We start from the raw sequence: 19,389 nt of genomic DNA on the forward strand, positions 1-19,389 counted from the left end.
GTAATTACCTATTCTCTTCTTGTAATCAATTGAAGATATTTTTAGATAGTTACGATATCTAAATGAGGGGTTAAGAATAGCTCTCTATATATGTGTTAAAATATCTCTTTTGTAATATCCCGAAATCTCGAAATCTCGGAAGAAGTTCTTGGGGATCACTTGTACATTCTTTTTAGTAAGTAAAAATACAGAGCTTTGCTCTACCATACCTTCTAATTTTGGCTTTATTTTCTTTCTAGCCAAACAACCTCTGAGGCTATTTTCTCAGAGGATGAGTGGCTAGGCTTTTTGTTTCTTAGAGTAAAAGAAGCTAGGTAAGGGATCCGGATACAAAAATGGGAGTTTTTCTTGTTTCAGTTTTAAATGAAGAGAGGTTGTGACCTGTTAATGGTTTTTATTTTTATAGTTAACTTAAAATCCCTTAAAATCATCTGCGCCAACACTTGGTAAGCTTTTTGGACTCCATCCATTGAGATCCATTAGTTATCTCTTGCGAGCCTCTAGGAGGTGGTTTAAAGGTAGGATTACCTAGAATAGCCAACACTTGGTAAGCTTTTCGAACTCACTGGAGACATCCATTAGTTATCTCTTACGAACTTTTCAAGGGTAATCCAAGGTTAAGGATCACCTTGAATGGCCAATACCAGGTGAGAGGTATGAACCATTGCAAGATGAGTTAGTGAGAGGACTTTAGTGTTTAAAACCATTAGTGGGAAGCAACTGTAACACACCCGTTTGGGAAATAACTATAGGTTAAATCCCCAATGCGAGAAAAAGATCCGGAATCTTCCTCTTTTGTATAAGGGACCTGAACCTAGTGACCTGAAATTCCAAGAAACCTTTTCTTTGTAATTAATCTTAGTTACTATTTTTGGTTAGCTTAAAACCAATCTTTTTCAACCACAATTATGTTTTTTTTTTAAAGCTAACTTGTAAAAGAAAAAACACCATTTTAGTACGTTAAACTAATATCACGTGTGATATGAAAACCCATCCCTGTGGACGATCCTAGAACCACTATGCTATGCTGCCCTAGTATATGGTGAATTAGGTTTATAAATTTTGTTGATAACTCCTTTATTCACAACCTCAAGTTATTCATGTCATCCAAAACCTTAAGTTGTTCATAACATCTAGAGCCTTAAGTTCACAACCTAGAGCCTTTCATGTCATCGATAACCCTAAGTTGTTTATAACATCTAAAGATTGGAGCTCACAACCTGGAGTCGTTCAAGTCAACCATAGCACAGAGCTGTTCATAACATCTAAAGCCTAGAGCTCATAACCTAAAGTGGCTAATGTGATCCATAGGCCTAAGCTATTCATAGCATCTAGAGCCCTAAGCTCACAACCCAGATTAGATCATGTCATCCACAACCTTGAGTTGTTCATAACATCAAGAGGTTTGAGCTCACGAATTGTAGTCTTTCATGTCATTGACAACCCTGATCTATTCATAGCATCAAGAGGCTTAAGCTCACGACCTAGAGTAGCTCATGTGATCCATAACCCTGAGTTGTTCATAGCATCTAGAGCCTGAGCTCACGACTTAATGTAGCTCAAGTAATCCACTACCTTGAGCTACTCATAGCATCTAGAACCCTTAGTTCTTGAACTGGAGTCATTCATGTCAACCATAGCTCTAAGCTGTTTATAGTATCATGGGCCTTGACCTCATGACTTGGATCATTCATGTCAACCATAACCCATACGTGTTCATAGAATTTATGAGCCATGAGCTCACGACCTAGACTTGCTCATGTCATCCATAGCCTTGAGCTATTCATAGTATCTTAAACCTTGAGCTCAAGGGATCCTGAATCATTCATATCATCCATAACTCAGAGTTGCTCATAACATTTAAAGCCCTAAGCTCATGACCCAAAGTCGTTGATGTCCACCATAGCCTTGATATGTTCATAACATTTAGAGCCTTGAGCAAACGACCTTAAGTCATTCATGTCATTAACAGACCTGAGTTATTCATAGCATCTAGAGCCCTAAGCCCACGACCCAGAGTTGTTCATGTCATACATAGCTCTAAGATATTCATAGCATCTTGAGCCTTGAGCTCATAACCTAGAGTCGTTCATGTCATCCATAGTTCTAAGCTATTTATAATAATTAGAAACATAGGCTCATGACCAAGAATCATTAATACCATCCTTAACCATGAGTTCTTCATAGCATCTTGAGGCTTGAGCTTAAAACATCCCGAGTTGATCATATCATCCACAACTTTGAGCTACTCATAGCATCTAGAGTCTTGAGCTCACAACCCTCAGTCATTCATGTCAACCACAACCTCGAGATGTTCATAGTATTTGGAACCGTGAGCTCATGGCCCAGAGTCATTAATGTCATCTACAATCCTCAACTCATGATGTAGAATCATTCATATCAGCCACAACCCCGAGCTGCTCATAGCATCTACAGGCTTAGGCTCAAGGGATCCTAATTCGTTCATATCATCCACAATGTTGAGTTGTTCAAAGCCTCCATAGCCTTGAGCTCACAACACAAAGTAACACATATCATCCAAAGCCTTGACTTGTTCATAGCATCTAAAGTCCTAAGCTCATGACTTAGAGTCATTTATGTCAACCACAACCCTAAGCTATTTATAGTATCTAGAGCCCTGAGCTCACGACTATGAGCCATTCATGTCATCTACAACCTTGTTTTTTTCATAGCATCTAGAGCCTTGAGCTCATGATAGAAAGTCTCATTCATATCATTTAAAGCCATAAGCTATTTATAGCACCTCGAGCCCTAATCTCACAACCCAAAGACATTTATGCCCACCACAGTCCTGAGTTGTTCATAGTATCTACATTCCTAAGCACATGACATGAAGTTGTTCATGTCATCCACAACCATGAGTTGTTCATAGCATCTCAAGCCCTAAGCTGATAACCTAAAGTCATTTATGTCTTCCATAACCTGAACTCTAGTATCCTATGTAAATAATACCGAGACACCAAGTGTTCGAGTCTGTGACTTGGTATCCATTGTGTTTAGTCTACCCATGAACTAGTGTCTGTAGTCTAACAAGATGAAAGCTATTAGTCTTTCAAGACTACCTCTACCATCCTTGCGTTACAAATCCTCCTATTATGTGTTCAATTGACATATCTTAGCTCTTAGAGAGCCTATGTCAAGTTCTACTTATGGAACTATTACAACCATAGTTTCCATAAATACACCTCCTTAGGATCACTCAATTGGATACTTTATCTCAATCCCAAGAGATATCATGGTGTCTTTATTGACAATACCTATTGCTATCGGCTTCCATTAACAATGACCCAATCCATAGGGAATATATGATCAACTTACCATCTCACCCATAGGTCAAAGTCACTACTAACTTCAACACAAGCTCAATATTCTCTCAAGGTTGAGAGACAATACAATGAAGCAGCTTGGTGGAAATGCACCTGAGTCATGTACAATGCAAAAGGTTGAGGTAAGAATGCTCATAGAGTATAATGCATCGAATAAGGATGGATAATAGTGAAATTGGAACATCATTAAATAAATAATGAATTCCCAATTTATTACATCATGTCATGCTTTTATGGGCTCTATCCTAACACTGGAGCCCTTAGCTCATGATTAAGAGTAGCTCATGTCAACCACAGACCTGAGTTGTTCATGTCATCTAGAGCCTTCAGCTCACAACCATGAGTCATTCTTGTCGTCCATTGGCCTAAAGTGTTCATAGTGTTTACAGCTTGGTGCTCACGACCAAGAATCGTTCATATCTTCCAAAGCCTTAAGCCCTTCATAGAATCTAGAGGCCCGAGCTCATGAGATCATGAGTTATTCATATCATCCATAACTTTGAGTTGTTCATAGAATCTAAAACCTTGAGCTCATGACATGCAGTCATTCATGTCATCCACATTCCTAAATTGTTCATAGCATCTAGATCTTGTAGCCCACGACCCAAAGTAGTTCATGTCAACCACAACCTTGAGTTGTTCATAGCATTTAAAGCCTTGAGCTCACGATAGGAATTGTTCATGTCATCCAAAGTCTTGAACTATTCCTAACATCTAGAGGTCTGAGCTTATGACTTTGAGTCATTCATGTCATCCATAACCTAAAGCGGTTCATAGCATGTAAAGCCCTGACCTCACGACCTAGAGTCATTCATCTCATCCACAACCCTTAGCTATTCATAGCATCTAGAGGCTTAAGCTCACAAGATCACGAGTCCTTCATATCATCCACAAGTCTAAGTTGTTCATAGAATCTAGAGCCTTGATCTATTCACAACATTTACAATCCTAAGATCACAACCTTTAGTCATTGACATCATCCAAAGCCCTGAGTTGGTCACAACCAAGAATCGTTCATATCATCCATAACCTTAAGCAATTGATAACACCTAGAGGTTTGAACTCATAGGATCCCGAGTTGTTCATATCATTCACAACCTAAAGCAGTTCATAGCATCCAAAGCCATGCACTTATGATGTGGAGCAACTCATGTCATCCATAGGCCTATGTTGTTCATAGCATCTAAAGCCTAGCCACTCATCCAATTTTTGCATTCGAAACCTTACCCAGCTTCCTTCACTCCAAGAAACAAAAAGCCTAGCCACTCATCCTCTGGGAAAACATTCTCAGAGTTTGTTTGGCTAGTGAGAAAAATACAATCAAAATGAGTAGGTAAGGCAAAACAAAGCTCTATGTATTACTTTCTTCCCAAACTATACAAAGTTGGTATTTGAGAAAAACTCTCGAGAGATATTTTAAAAGAAAATTACAATAGATTATATAAAAAGGCAATTCACCTTTCCTTCTTACTTCCTAACTAAGGAATCCTATGATTGGTTGATTACAAGGAGAAAATAGGGATTTAAACAAAAAATATCTAAAGAAAAAATCTAACAGAGTCGATCGCAAATATCTGGGATTACACAGGTGGATTTCCTAAGTTGAAACATGACTTGTGAAAATTGCGCAAGTTGAAATTGTCCATTTCGCTAGTTGAACTTTGATTTCACAAGTTGAATTTGTGATTTTCCAACTTGCGAAATTGTCTTTCAGCTTGGTGCGGTTGTCTTCCAATGGTAATAACTTCTTCATTTCAGCTCTGATTTGCACACTGTTTAAAGTGTTGGACTCCTTACTTCCCAAGCTTCGAAATGATATATAATATGTATAAAATGGACTCTAGAAAGTTCTTCAAATGTATCCTGCAGCTGTTCTCCTCTTGAATTTCTTCATGTTAGATTCCTCTCTCTATTTTTCCTCTTTGCATTCTTGATTGGCTTTGGAAAAGGACTACGAAGCTCTAAATCTTGGATTCTTCATGTAAATGAGCTTCCATTTGCTTTGCCATGGACTATACAGAGCTCTCCCTCATTCTTGGATTGCTTTGGTGATAAAAAAGCTATCAAAAACACCAAAACTTGGCACAATTTGATTAGAAACATTTGCCAGGGTCCTTAACGTGTCAATTGAGTTAAAAGGTAATAACTACTGCTCAAAAGTGTTTAGAAGAGTTAATTACAAGTTATAAAATAGCACTTTTTGAGTAGTAATCATTCCCCCCAACTGACATATTGCTAGTCCCTTAGCAATGAAGGAGAGAAAAGGAAAAATAAATAGTACTATAATTTACAACATCATGCTGATCACTTCAAAAAAATTTCAAGTGGCATGGTGATCAAACTCTCTCATGGAACATTAAAGATATAGAACTCAAACTTCAACAAGAGTTATCAAATAACTTGTCTAATCACAATTCACAAAGAGAAGGCATTATGCAAATTTACGCTTCAAAATAATTTCCACTCCCAAAGGGTCAATCCTAACTCTTCCACAAAAATCTATGTGTTACTTATTAGTTTCTGAATATAGTATGTTGAACTAATCTCTCCCCCTAACCTAGTTCTTTTTCAAATCTTAGAAAACTGACAACCTTCAATAGGCTAAGAACGCACCTCATTCATTTCACACATTTTTTTCGTGTAGAAGTACAAAGCTTAAAGGTATTCTTTTCTAAATTGTCCATGTAACGGGGGTCCATTGATGACTCCCAACCAATTAAGGTTTAGGGCATCAAGCTTTAAGGATCTTTCAACCACTAACTCCTCGAATTTTATCCCGGACTTTTGAGAATGAATTTTAACACCTAAGCACCTACAATATGTTAAACTCCACCTATTCACCCTTGTAACGAGCATTAAGGTCGGTGACTCCCAACCAATGAAGGCTTAGGGCACCAGGTTTTAAAGATTTTCACCATATACCTCTCAGACCTTGCTCGGGTTTCAAGGTGAGTAAAACATTTTTTCTTTCTTTCTTTTTTTTTTCAAAGGCTCATTGGCCTTTTATAAGGTGTCCCAACACTATTAAAATGAGGTCAAAAGTACCAAGTCTAAATTTTCCTAAGTCAAGGGGGTGAAATAGTTTTTCGTCTTATAATTGGAACCTAGTGTGCATAGTGTGTGAATAGCTTAAAGTGGAAGAAATAAGGTTGAATTCAATAGAAGTTTCAAAAATTCATGAACTTTAATAAGCATAATACAAATTCTAAGTCAAGTAAAAAAAACAAAAATTCAATTTCTCCCATTTCATTTTGAGAATTTTTCCTTAATAACCATGGAGAGTAGAATAAAAACATTAAAACATTTTAAAAATTAAGCAAAAGGCAACTAATTATCAAATAACTTGCATTTATAGCCAAACTTCCTTCTTCAACTCTCTTTCCCCCAACCAAGTTGAACATTGCCCTCAATGTGGCAAGAGCGATTGAAAATACAGGGAGGAAGTGGTGCCTCCTAAGTGACATGAAGTCTGAGTTGTTTGGGAGAAACAACATGATTCAAAAACAATAAAAAAATATGAGTAAATGAAATAAAATAACAGTATGCCAAGTATACTAAAAAATGATGGATGTGTATTACTTTAAAAAAGTACAATATGAACTATGAACAAGTAATACATCCAATCCCAGTATATAAAACATCAAAAACATGGGATTACGAGTTATATTATAATAAGTAAATACAAAAAGTAGATAGATGATCATGTAGTGGTGGGAGGATCGTGTAAAGACGATGGCTCGGCTATGGTAGTCTGAGTGCTTTGGATCAGAGTCTCGATCTTTACTATAGTAGTCTCCTCATGGGGCACGGTCTGCTCTACTAGAGGAGCCTCCTGAGATGGATCTGGAGGCTCTGATGGACTAGGCATATCATGCTCGGGTGGCATCAAAATACCCAAATGTTGTTGTATCTGCCTAAGGATGGCAGTATGCTGGGTCTGCGTGGCAATAAGCTGATCCTAATGTGCATGTATGACATCCATCTGCTGGGCAAGAATGCTCTGAGTGGTAGTCAATGTCTGCAATGTATGACATAGGTCTCTGAACTCTGAAGTAGATATGGTGATAGTAGACTCAGATGGAGGAGGTTCTGATGTAGCTGGTACGTCTGGTGGAGTCTCAGGAGTGGTAGGAGCAGCAGAAGATGTAGCCTCAAGTGTGGGCACTGTAAAAGGTGCTACAGGGGTAGGTGGTATGATCTTTGTAGGTATCTCAGCCTACTGTGGCTGCTCGTCCTATGGTATCTCTAGATCTGATGGCCTAGCTAGGGCTCCTGGAGGTGCAACATAAGCTGCCATATGATTCCATTTGTTAAGAGTGAATATCTCTCGGCAAATGCGTCAACGCTCAAGCTAAGGCCCAGAAGGATAGCCCAAATGCTCTAATATCTTATAGAATAGCCTAGGAAAAAGTAGTGGAATGGCATCTACTCTCCGTAGCTTCTTCCTGTGGACCTTTTCTTCAAAGTAAAGAAGAGAGGTCATAATCAAATGATGAGGGCCAAAGTAAAAACCCTCTGATATCCTGAATAAGGCCTCTAGTATAGCTCATCTCCTCTGCACCATATGCTGAAGTGGAAATATGTTGGAGCACAACAACACATCCAGAAGAAACATCCCAAGCGGAAGCTCCTTTCTAAAAAGAAATGAGCATGTAGATGTTCCTCTGGACAATATACGAACCATGTCGCTCTGAGAAAAATGAGCCCACTCTCTATAATCTACTGGACTCATAGGCTCATTGATTTCTACTCAAAAAGTGTTATTTTATAGCTTGTAATTAACTCTTTTAAACACTTTTGAGTAGTAGTTATTACATTTTGACTCAATTGACATGGTAAGGACCCTTGCAATTGTTTCTAATCAAATTGTGTTAAGTTTTGGTGTTTTTGATAGCTTTTTTATCACCAAAGCAATCTAAGATGAGGGAGAGCTTTATATAATCCATGGCAAAGCAAATGGAAGCTCATTTACATGAAGAATCCAAGCTTTGGAGCTTTGTAATCCTTTTCCAAAAGCAAATCATAAATGCAAGGAGGAGAAGGAAAGAGAGAAATCTAAAATGAAGAAATTCAAGAGGATAGAAACTGTTGGACACATTTTGAGTACTTCTTGGAGTCCATTTTATACATACTATATGTCATTTCGAAGCTTGAGTCAGGAGTCCAACACTTCAAATAGTGTGCGAATCAGAGCTAAAATGAAGAAGTTATGTCTATTTGAAGACAACCGCATCAAGCTGTGCGAAAATTTCGTAGCTGAAAATCAACCTTTCCTTGCGAAAATTTCGCAGCTGTGAAATCCACTTGCGAAAATTTTGCAAGGTGTTTTGCAGCTATGAAACCACCTGTAAGCACACATATGCCAATTCACAAGTTGAAATTCCATCTTCGCAGCTGCGAACCACATTGCGAAATCATCTCCAAGTTGCAAACTAAGGTGCAAAATCATCTCCAAGTTGCGAACCAAGTTACGAAATCATCTCCAAGCTATGAATGAAGTTGCGAAATCACCTCTAAGTTGCGAAATCAACCTTTTTTTTGTGAAATGGACAATTCAACTTGTGTAATCTCAGATATTTGCAACCGACTTAGTTAGATTTTTTCTCAAGATATTTTGTGTAAATTTCTATTTTCTCGTTGTAATTAGCTAAAGATATTTTCTAGATATTTCTTAGAAAATATCTTCTATATGTATCTCTGAACCAATGTAATCCATATATGTAATCCGACGAGAAGAAGATCATAGGAAGAAATATATCTATAGGGCACTTGCTCTGCTTTTCCTTAATATTTTTGTTTTCTCGTTATTTTTATTTCTAGCAAATCAAACTCTGAGGATGTTTCCTCAGAGGATGAGTGGCTAGGCTTTTTGTCTCTTGGAGTGAAGAAAGCCGGGTAAGTTTTCAAATGCAAAAATTGGAAGTTTTGTTGTTTAAGCTTTTAATAAAGAGAAAGTGTGACCCGTTAATGGTTTTTATCTTTTTAGTTAACTTAAAATGCCTTAAAATCACCTAGGCCAACACTTCGTAAGGCAAGTGGTCTCCGTCCATTGAGATACACTAGTTTATCTCTTGCAAGCCTTTGGGAGGTGGTTTAAAGGTAGGATTTTCTAGAATAACCAACACTTGGTAAGCTTTTGGACTCTAAGGAGACATCCATTAGTTATCTCTTGTGAGCTTTTGATGGGTAATCCAAGGTTAAGGATCACCTTGAATGGAAATGCTAGGTGAGAGGTATGAGCCATTGCAAGATGATTAAGTGATAGGGATTTAGTGTTTGAACCCATTAAGGGGAAGCATCTGTACCACATCGGTTCAGGAAATAACTGTATGTTAAATCCCCAATGCAAGGAAAAGAAACAAGTGACCGAAAATCTCTTTTTGTAGTAGGAACTTGAGCCTAGTGATCTGAAACTCCAAGAAACACTTTTCTTTGTAATTAAAATTAGTTACTTTTTTTGGTTAGCTTAAAACCAACCTTTTCAAACATCTTTATGTTTTCTTTTAGAGCCAACCTTGAAATGAAAAAGCACCAATTCAGCTCTTTAACTAATATCAATTGTGAAGTGAAAACCCATACCAGTGAGCCATTATGCTATGCTAGCTGAGGCTATCCTAGTACATGGTGAAATAGGTTATAAATTTTGTTGATTACTCCCGTCTAAGGACCGAAATCAAGGTACACCAGTTGATTGATCACCAATCAACAGGTCATACACCAGCTGGGCATATGAAATCAAATGGCGCAGTTGCCGGGGACCATTAAGAGGACAAGAATCAGCTAGTACACCAATTGGGAATGAGTCACTCATATGGAATGTGCAGGGCCTTTGCAATGTGTCTCGTTTCCTAAGATACCATGGCGTCCATCAATAGTGAAGTGGATGACAGTAAGATCCCAAACGTGATATGTAGTCATAGTCTGATAAAAGTCTAATGCTACTCGGGGATAGAAGAAATCCCTTGGAGTCATCAAGTGCTCCAAATGGTATCTCTGCAGTAGGTGGAGTGAATCTTTGAGCTTCGGTTGGTGTCTGAAAGTCTCTCTATCAAAGCATAGCTCAGAGTGGAATGGCCTTGCTTAACAATCCAAATTTCCCTCTATAGGTGGCTGTGTAACCATAGGTAGCTTGATAATCCCTTCCGAAGTCATCCCAAAAGGAATCTGAGACTCTATAGTAGGCGGCTGAGGCTGTGGAGGTGCTGATGACTCTCCTGGGCCTGAAACTCTAGCTTTCTTTGTAGGAGGGTGATGAATTGATTTCTTAGGGCGGGAATTGCTTGCCCCAGGTGTAGTGGGTGGTCTCCTCATCTCATACCTGTGCTAAGGTGGACTAGATGGCACTCCACCCTCAGAAAGTGGAATGGTAGATGCTTGTGGAGCCTTAAACATGGATTCTTGCGCAGCTGAAGCTCTCGGTCTGGTGTTTCGAGCTGATGGAGATAGGGTTTAGGCTCCTTTCGTCTTGGCCATGGCTGAAATGGAAAGGCTCGTGTTCCATAGGGTACACAAAGGTGCGCGGAATGGTCCTCTTCAGACGCACGACTTATGGGCTTCCTTTGGAGGGGATTCTCTGAGATTTTTGGGCTTCGCAACTTGGAGGGCTTTTTCGCAAGTTAAAATGGCTATGCAAAATGAAAAATGAGAAAATCAGAGGTTTAAATAAACATTTAAATGACGGTTGGCATTTTCGCAAGTTGGAGGTGATTTCGCAACTTGGAGATGATTTTGCAACTTGAATCGCAGCTGCGAAATTGGTTTTTGAAGTTGTGAAATGGCACACATGTGCCTAAAAAGTGTTTTGCAGCTACAAAAATTTTCGCAACTTGGCTAATGAACTTGCAAAATTTCGCTTTAAGGATTTCGCAAGTTGGTTCACAGCTGCAAAATTGGCTTTTGAAGATGCAAAATGGCACACGTGTGCCTAGGAGGTGTATCACAGCTACGCAAATTTTTGCAACTTGAATAGTGAACTTTATGGATTCCCTCCAACTTGAATAGGATTTCGCAAGTTGGCCTCATTTTCGCAAGTTGAAAAAATTGCTCTATTTTTCTCCTTCTTTGGTTCTTTATGGCTTCTCTCTAATTCCTTTGAAATTCCTTCTGATTTTGATAATTCAAAAAGTCAAAGTTATATCAAAATAAAATAAATCAAAGCTAAAATTAAAATTAAAACAATTAATAAAGCTTTTAAAACCAAAACATGGACTTTGATTAGTCTTCAAAAAAAAAAAAAAAAAGGACTAAGTCCATCTACCCCTCTTTTTGGTTAAGATTTCTGTGGCTCAAGGAGACTGACTTCCTCCTTGTCCTGATTGAATGGCTCCATGAATGGTTTGAGACAGTGGCCATTGACTTTGAAAGTGTCCGTGCTGTTGGAATTGAGTAGTTCCACTACTCCATTGAGATGCACTTGGTGAATAATGAAAGGGCCTATCCACCTTGACTTTAGCTTTCCTGGAAAGACATGGAGCCTAGAGTCATAGAGTAAGACTCTTTGTCCCTTTCAAAATTCTTTGTTGGAGATTAATTGATCATGCCACCTCTTTATCCTCTATTTTGTAATTTTAGAATTGATGTAGGCATCATTTCTCAATTCCTCCATCTCATTAAGGTGTAAGCACCTCTTCATCCCGGCTCTGTTCAAGTCCATGTTTACCTTCTTAATTGCCCACCAAGCCTTGTATTCAACTTCCACAGGGAGATGGCATGCTTTGCTATAGACTAGGCGATAATGAAACATGCCAAGAATAGTCTTGTAATCTATTCTATATGCCCATAGTGAATCATGGAGCTTAACAGACCAATCTCTTCTACTCGTGTTCACCACCTTCATCAATATATTCTTGATTTCCCTGTTTGTTAACTCAAATTGCCCGGAAGTCTGAGGGTGGTAAGGTGTAGCTACCTTATGCTTCATGATTACTACTCAAAAAGTGCTATTTGATAGCTTGTAATTAACTTTTTTAAACACTTTTGAGTAGTAGTTATTACCTCTTAACTCAATTAGCATATTAAGTACCTTTGCAATCATTTCTAATCAAATTGTGTAAGTTTTGGTGTTTTTTTATAGTAATTTGATCATCAATGCAATCCAAGATTGAGGAGAGTTCTATGGAATCCATGGAAAAGCACTTGGAAGCTCATTAACATGAAAAACCTAAGCTTTGAAGCTTTGTAGTCCTTTGCCATAAGCAAATCATGAATGCAAGGAGGGAAAGCAAAGAGAGAAATCTAACATGAAGAATTCAAGAGAATAGAAATTGTTGGACACTTTTGGAGTACTTTTTGGAGCCCATTTAATGCATAGTATATGTTGTTTCGAAGCTCAGGAAGTCAGCAATCCAACGCTTCAAACGATACATGATTTGGAGTTAAAATGAGGAAGTTAGAGCCATTGGAAGCCGATCACACCAAGTTGAAGGCCAATTTCGCAGGCTGCGAAATTAGCCTTTGGCTGCGAAATGGTGACCTTTAGGTTGCGAAATTTCGTAGCTATCTTGCACACCTATGAAATCCTCTTGAGTGCTTCTAGATATTTGTAACCAACATTTTTAGATTTTTTGCTTCAGATATTTGATGTCTAAATCTCCATTCTCTCCCTGTAATCCACCAATTATAGGATTCCTTAGTTATTAAGTAAGAACAAAGGGTGAATAACCTCATATATATTGTTTGTAATTTTCATTACAGAGAGATCTCAAGAGCTTGTTCTTAGAGATAACTTTTTGTATAAGTTTTAAAAGGAAGTAAAATACAGAGCTTTGCTCTGCCTTACCTTCTCGTTTTGATTGTATTTATTTTTCTTACTAGCCAAACAAGCTCTGAGGATGTTTCCTCAGAGAATGAGTGGCTAGAATTTTTGTCTCTTGGAGTTAAGGTAGCTAGGTAAGGTCCCGAATGCAAGAATTGGTAGTTTTGTTATTTCAGCTGTTAATGAAGAGAAAGTGTGACCCGTTAATGATTTCTATATTTTTAGTTAATTTAAAACGCCTTTAATTCACTTGGGCCAACACTTGGTAAGGCAAGTGATCTCCGTCCATTGAGATGCACTAGTTTACCTCTTGCGAGCCTTTGGGAGGTGACTTGAAGGTAGGATTTTCTAGAATTGCCAACACTTGGTAAGCTTTTGGATTCTAAGGAGACATCCATTAGCTATCTCTTGCGAGCTTGAGAAGGGAAGTCCAAGGTTAATGATCACCTTAAATGGTAAATGCTAGGTGAGAGGCACAAGCCATTGCAAGTTGCATCAGTGAGAGGGATTTAGTGCTGAAATCCATTAAAGGGACACATCTGTACAACACCGATTAGAGAATTAACTATATGTTAATTCTCTAATGCGAGGAAAAGATTCAAGTGATCGGAGCTCTATTTTTGCATGAGGAGCCTGACCCCAGTGAACCTAAAACTCCAAGGAACGCTTTTCTTCATAAGTAATTCCCATTACTTTCTTTTTAGTTAGCTTAAAATCAATCCTTTTTCAACTAAAGTTTATGCTTTCTTTGGAAGCTAATCTTGAAATGAAAAACCATCAATTTAACTTTGAATTGGTATCAGTTGTAAGTTGAAAACCCTTCCCAGTGAAAGATCCTAGAGCCACTATGCTAAATTAGCTATGGCTATCCTAGTGCATGGTGATATAGGTTATAAATTTTGTTGATTAATCTTGTCTGAGGACCAAACTCAAGGTACACACCAGCTAGGCACGTAATCAAATGACGCCGTTGCCGGGGACCATTGAGAGGACAAGAATCAGGTGTGACACTAATTGGGAATGAATCACTTCACCCCATACTTAGCTAAAAGAGTTTCAAAAGGCTTGTTGCAAAAATGAGTATCCCCATCACTGATTATGGCCTTGGGCACCCCAAATCTTGAGAAGATGTTCTCTTTGAGAAACTTGAGAACAACTCTATGAACATTTTGTTTACATGGGATTGCCTCAACCCATTTAGAAACATAGTCTACCCCCACCAAAATGTAAGAGTTACCAAAAGACATTGGGAAAGGTCCCATGAAGTCAATGCCCCAAACATCGAAGAGATCAACTATTAAAATGGGGTTCATAGGCATTTGATTTCTATGTGTTAGCTTCTCAAGCCTTTGGCATCTATCACAGCTCCTACACATGGTGTGAGCATCTTGGAAAAGTGATGCCCAATTGAAACCTGATTGCAACACCTTCATGGCTATTTTCTGAGAGGCAAAGTGGCCTCCACATGCACTTTCATGGCAATGACTGAGGATTCCCTATTGCTCAGGGACACACTTCCTTATTATTTGATATGCACAATACTTGAAAAGAAAAGGTTCTTCCCAATAGTAGGCATGAATTTTTGCACAGAAGTGTGTCCTATCTTGTGCTTTCCACTCACTTGGAACTTCACCAGTAACTAGATAGTTAGCAATATGAGCATACCAAGGAGCATTTTCTAGCAACATGAGTGACTCCTTCGGAAAATCATCATTAATAGGCAAAAGATGGGAATTATGTGCTATAGCCAACCTTGAGAGGTGTTTAGCTACCACATTCTCCACTCCTTTCTTATCTTTGATTTGGAGATTGAACTCTTGCAGTAAGAGAATCCATCTAATCAACCTTGATTTTGCATCTTGCTTTGTCAAAAAGTATTTCAAGGCTGAATGGTTAGTGAAAACCACAATGAAAGACCCTACTAAATAAGCACGAAATTTGTCTAAGGCAAAAATTGTAACCAACAATTCTTTCTCTGTGGTTGTGTAGTTTCTTGGCGCTTTGTTCAATGTTTTGCTTGCATAGTAGATCACATAGGGCTTTCCATCCTCTCTTTGACCAAGAACAACTCCTATAACAAAGTCACTGGCATCACACATCACTTCAAAAGGTAGTTGCCAATTAGGAGCCCTCTTTATTGGAGCGGTTGTCAAGACTGCTTCAGTTGCTCAAACCTCTTTTGACATCTCTCATCCCATGCAAAATTAGAATCCTTGCCCAATAGTTCACAAAGAGGCTTTGAAAGTTTAGAGAAATCTTTAATAAACCTCCTTTAGAACCCAGTATGGCCAAGGAATTGCCTTACTCCTTTTATAGTTATTGGGGATGGCAATTTGATAATAAGTTCTACCTTTGCTTTATCAACTTCTACGCCTTTCTTGGAGATGATGTGGCCAAGGACAATTCCTTGTTGTACCATAAAATGGCATTTCTTCCAGTTAAGCACTAATTCCTTTTCAAGGCATCGGTTCAGAACCGCTTCCAAGTTGACTAAGCATTTCTCAAATGTACTTCCATATATGGTGATATCATCCATAAAAACCTCCATAATATGCTCCACCATATCACTAAAAATGCTTAACATACATGATTAATACTCAAAAAGTGCTCTTTTATAGCTTGTTATAAACTCTTTTAAACACTTTTGAGTAGTAATTAATACCTTTTAACTCAATTGGCATGTTAAGGACCCTTACAAATGTTTTTAATCAATTTTTGGTAGCTTTTTTATCATTGAAGCAAGCTAAGAATGAGGAAGAACTTTGTGCAACCCTTGGGAATGAGCTTCCAACCCAATCAAGAGATGCAAGGAAGAGGATCAGAGAAAGAAATCCATCATGAAGCAATTTCACATGGTAATGGGAAATCTTCACATGCTATGCGAAATTCAAAAGACAGCAGTTGCAAGGAAAATTTTTAGTATTTCTTGGAGTCTATTATCTACATACTATATATCATTTCGAAGCTCGGGAAGTCAGGAGTCCAATGCTTTTAATGGTATGCAAATCAAAACTGAAACAAAGAAGTTATGGTCATTTGAAGGCAATTGCACAAAGCTAAAAGGAATTTCGCATCACCTTTCCCTGATGCGAAAATTTTCACACTGACTCTTTCCGATGCGAAAATTTTTGCAGCACACTTTCTCTAATGTGAAAATTTTAGCACTGCCTTTCTCCGATGAGAAAAATTTCGCACTACCTTTCTCTAATGCGAAAATGTGATATTTAGATATTTTATACTGACTCCGTTAGATTTTTACCTTAAGATATTTGGTGTAATTATCTATTCTCTCCTTGTAATTAGTTGAAGATATTTTAAGATATTTAGGATATTTAATTAAGAGGTTGAAAATATCTCTCTTTATATATCCTAAGATATCTCCTTGTAATATATCTGACATCTCTCATCTCTCTGAACCGGGAAAGACATTGGAAAGGGGATCACTTGTACATATTTTAGTAAGAAATATACAGAGCTTTGCTCTACTTTACCTATTTGTTTTGATTGTATTTTTCTTTCTAGCCAAACAGCCTCTGAAGATGTTTTCTCAGAGGATGAGTGGCTAGACTTTTTATCTCTTGGACGAAAGGGAGCTAGGTAAGGGACCCGACTACAAAAGTGGGAGTTTTTCTTGTTTCAGTTTTTAATGAAGAGGAAGTTGTGACCCGTTAATGGTTTTTATATTTTTAGTTAACTTAAAACACCTTAAAATCACTTAGGCCAACACTTGGTAAGGCAAGTGGACTCCGTTCATTGAGTTACACTAGTTTATCTCTTGCGAGCATTTGGGAGGTGGTTTAAAGGTAGGATTTTCTAGAATAGCCAACACTTGGTAAGCTTTTGGACTCTAAGGAGACATCCATTAGTTATCACTTGTGAGCTTTTGAAGGGTAATCCAAGGTTAAGGATCACCTTGAATGGCAAAATGCTATGTGAGAGGTACGAGTCATTGCAAGATGCATCAGTGAGAGGGATTTAGCGTTGAAGCCATTAATGAGAAGCAACTGTAACACACCGGTTGGGAGGATAACTATAAGTTAAATCCCTAATGCGAGAAAAGATCTAGAATCTCCACTTTTGTATAAGGAGCCTAAATCTAGTGACTTGAAAATCCAAGAGACCCTTTTCTTTGTAATTAATATCAATTACTGTTTTTTTGGTTAGCTTAAAACCAACCTTTTCAAACCAAAGTTTATGTTTTCTTTTAAAGCTAACTTAGAAAAGAAAAAACACCAATCCAATTATTTAAATGAATATCAAGTGTGAAATGAAAACCCATCCTAGTGAACGATCCTAGAACCACTATGCTATGCTAGCTATGCTACCCTAGTATATGGTGAAATAGGTTTATAAATTTTGTTGATAGCTCCCGTCTAAGTACTAAATCAGAGGACACCATTTGGGCACGAATCAATACATCATTGGAATGTTGCAGGAGCATTACATAAACCAAAAGGGCATTCTTCTATAGGCATATATTCCAAATGGACATGTGAAAGTGGTCTTCTCCTGGTCTTCAACATCGATTTCTATTTAAAAATACCCGGAGTAGCCATCTAAGAAACAATGGAAAGGATGGCCTGAGACTCTATCCAACACTTGATCAATAAATGGCAATGGAAAATAATCCTTCCTTGTCACAACATTCAATTTTCTATAATCAATACACACCCTCCAACCTGAAGTGAAGCATGTAGCAACTTCTTCTCCATTTTCATTTTGCACCACTGTGATCCTTGATTTCTTTGGTACTACTTGAGTACTCACCCATGGGCTATCTAATATGGGGTAGATAATATCGGCTTGAAGTAGCTTAAGAACCTCAGCTCGCACCACCTCTCGCATATTAGGATTCAATCTTCTTTGAGGTTGACGAATTGGCTTAGCTTCTTCTTCTATGTATATATGATGTGTATAGACTAAAGGACTGATACCTTTCAAGTCAGATATTTGCCATCCTATTACTTTCTTACATATCTTGAGAACTTCAAGTAAACACACCTCCCAAGGAGTAGTAAGAGATGAAGATATAACAACAGGGCAGTTCTTATTCTCTTTTAGGTATGTATACTTCAACTCCGTGGGCAGGGGCTTTAGATTAAGCTTTGGGGGCTCCTCTTTAACAACTTCTTGTGCCTCCTCTTTATTGAATAGAGGTATAATTTCTTTTATCCTCCTCCAACCTGGTGGAGTAGCAAGCAAATCTGAGGGTTCAAGCAACCCTTCATCAAGATCCCCAAGACTTTCATTCAACTTCTCTAGCATTTTCTGATTACAATGCTCCTCCACTAGAGTGTCAATGATGCACACCTATTCTGGACCTTCATCTTCTTCTGGATTGATTAGCTTTTTGGATATATAGAAGATATTGAGCTCCAATGTCATGTTGCCAAATGTGAGTTGCATGAGTCCATTCCTACAATTTATGATTGCGTTTGATGTATCTAAGAATGGTCTTCCAAGTATGATAGGAACATAATTAGTTTCATTTACAATTGGGTTTGTATCAAGAACAACAAAATCCACTGGATAGTAGAAATTGTCAACTTGAACTAAGACATCTTCACTTGGAATTTTCACTAATCTATCTGCTAGAGATAGAGTGATTGATGTTGGATTCAATTCACCAAGTCCCAATTGTTTGTAGACAGAGTATAGTAGCAAATTCACATTTGCCCCCAAGTCTAAGAAAGCTTTCTCCACAACAGTTCCTCCAATCATCACTAAGATGGCAGGTCAACCTGGATCTTTGTACTTCACTGGAGACTTGCACTGTATGATGGCGCTTACTTGCTCAATCAAGAAGGCTTTCTTATTCACATTAAACCCTCTTTTGATAGTACACAAGTCCTTCAAGAATTTTGCATAAGTCGGCACTTGTTTGATCATATCTAGCAATGGGATGTTGACCTTCACCTATCTCAATACTTCAAGAATTCTGATGCATTTATGATTCCCTTTTTCCCATGCAAAGCTTGAGGAAAAGGTGGAGGTATGTGTTTCTTCATCACATCTCCCTTGATAACTATTTTCTCTGGATTTTCATTCATTATTGAATCATGGTTCTCTTTTCTTTCACTGCTACCTTTCTTCTTTCCTTTGATTTCCTCCCTCTTCTCTATTTTTTCTTCTTCTTCCTCTTTTTCAACATGTGGCTTGGGTGTTAGCAGCTCAACCTCTTTACCACTCCTTAAAGTGATCAAGGCTTTGACGTCCCTCACCTATGAAGATTCTCCCTCATGAGCTTCCACTTCATGGATATCTTTGGGGTTTTGGTGAGGTTGAGAA

The sequence above is a fragment of the Vitis riparia genome, unplaced genomic scaffold (assembly GCF_004353265.1).
Source record: "Vitis riparia cultivar Riparia Gloire de Montpellier isolate 1030 unplaced genomic scaffold, EGFV_Vit.rip_1.0 scaffold322_pilon_pilon, whole genome shotgun sequence".
In the NCBI taxonomy this organism is placed as follows: Eukaryota; Viridiplantae; Streptophyta; class Magnoliopsida; order Vitales; family Vitaceae; genus Vitis; species Vitis riparia.